Source organism: Gymnodraco acuticeps, unplaced genomic scaffold (assembly GCF_902827175.1).
Source record: "Gymnodraco acuticeps unplaced genomic scaffold, fGymAcu1.1, whole genome shotgun sequence".
Taxonomy (NCBI): Eukaryota; Metazoa; Chordata; class Actinopteri; order Perciformes; family Bathydraconidae; genus Gymnodraco; species Gymnodraco acuticeps.
The window spans coordinates 25,576-27,500 of NW_022991073.1; the positions used below are offsets into that span (position 1 = coordinate 25,576).

At 40.5% G+C, this 1,925-nt stretch overlaps 1 long non-coding RNA gene across 1 annotated transcript in view; it reads left to right on the top strand.

The window, feature by feature from the left end:
• The first annotated feature begins 608 nt into the window (after positions 1-608).
• LOC117560031 overlaps positions 609-1,925 on the top strand; it is an 11,888-nt gene continuing 10,571 nt past the window's right edge. The window contains exon 1 of the long non-coding RNA XR_004571104.1: positions 609-904. This is a non-coding gene — a long non-coding RNA (uncharacterized LOC117560031). The remainder of the gene's footprint in view (positions 905-1,925) is intronic.

Sequence of the window (1,925 nt, forward strand, 5' to 3'; positions counted from 1 at the left end):
AAGCAACACATTAAGTTGACGAAACACTCGAGACAAATGTAATTAAAGTCAGATCGTGTTTTAGACGGGGCAGTGATATCATAAACCTGTTAATGTACGCATTCAAACACTTGTTCTGTTCCCAGCTGTATTCACCTTGCAGGTGCAGCTCTGTGGCTTTGATCCTGGATCAAGTGTTTAAGTCATGGATGTTTAAAGTTTAACTTATTCATATTTGACTATAGTATTAAAGTTCACTTTTCATTCAGGAAGTATGACGCTGCGCTGTCAGTGCGCTTCTCCATGTTTGTGATTGGTCGAATGCTCCAAATACCACCCCTTTCATGTGAACGCGCACCTAACTAGATAGGACACGGCTGGCTTGAGCGATCCACTTGATAACCAGCGTCGTAGTACAGTTTAGCGAGAGCGCGTATGTTTTGGATTAGGCCAACCGGCTAACTCAAACATATCCAGGTTAGGTTGAACCAGCTTCGTAGTACAGGCCCCTGGTCCCGACCAGGTTAGCCGCTAAGCATAAGTTACCATGGAGATCTAGCCTGCTAAAAAGAGAATCAACTGTCCTGCAATAATGCCGCTTTTTTCATTTCCCCTAGTAATACTTTTAGTTTTCCACTCCCTCATCAGTCCCAGTGTTTACATGATGGCACCGCATGGCGTGTGTTTAAGCCTAAGCCCCGCCCCTCTTGGCCTGAGACGTGGTTCTGACGCGATGACGTCACCACGTAAGTTGTTGGGTTGGAGACTTTGATGGCGTCGAAGGCTCGGAGCTGGAGAGGGACGCAGTAGAGATGGCCTCGGCTCGGATATTATGACTAATGCCTATTTGATCGACGTTTATTTGCTGCTTACTAACTGCACGGGTTTCGGGTGAACCTTTGGCTTCTCATCGGTCCTGCAGCTGGTGAGTTATCCGCCGGTTGTTCTCTTTCCTCGGTTTGTTTTGACAGAAGGCCTCCGTGTTGGGTTCCGCCCTCTATCTCATAACAACAAAAACAGTTGGTAGCTTAGCATGCTAATAGGTAGCCGGGCAGTTTACTGGCTGCTCTGCTTCAGCGACTACTGGAAAACACTGTACAGTAATATACGATTGAAAGACAACATATCATTCACTTTTTAGTAAATGTTAAAATTGGCTAATTGCGATGTTCATATTCAGTTTTTCAGCGTTTCAGCTTGCTAGCAATACTTTTAACTATTTAGCTAACTATTGACGTTAGCTCCAGAACAATCCATCCTAAAGATAACCCTACCCACAGAGAAGTCAGGGCAGCAGGTATGCTGTTTTCTGCTAGCTCTACTTCTATCTATGAACATATATCTAATCTAAATTATTATTTAAATAACGTTAGCTACTGGCTTTTATGTGGCAATAAACAGTGGAGGAAAGTAAGTAGTATTTTAGTATCAAGACTTGTAATGCTACTTTGTACTTGTATTCGTTTAGCCAACTTGAAATAACGTTAGTATTTATGTTGCTTTTGTGCGGTTCTTATAATGCGGCGGAATTTTGTGCAGTGTTGGAAAGGGACTCAGATCCTTTACTGAAGTAAAAGTACAAATACTATGGTCTTAAAATACTCCCCTACAAGTTAAAGTCATGATTTCAAAACGTTACTTTAGTAAAAGTACAAAGTAACACCATCAACATGTACACAAAGTACTCATAATGCACAATGCATGGCCTTTGTAGTTCTGCACAATACAAAAGTATTATCAGCCAAATGTACTTCAAATATCACAAGTAAAACTCCTTAACAGTATTGTATTATTGTGGTTAATATATTATCCTGTTTTTATACATTTTAGTATTGTAGTTTCTAAATGTGAAATGTATACTTGAAATATTGTTTTAGAGAAGTACTTCAGTACCACATCAGCATATCATGTGCTTTTATATGTACAAAGTAAGTGTGAGTGTTAAA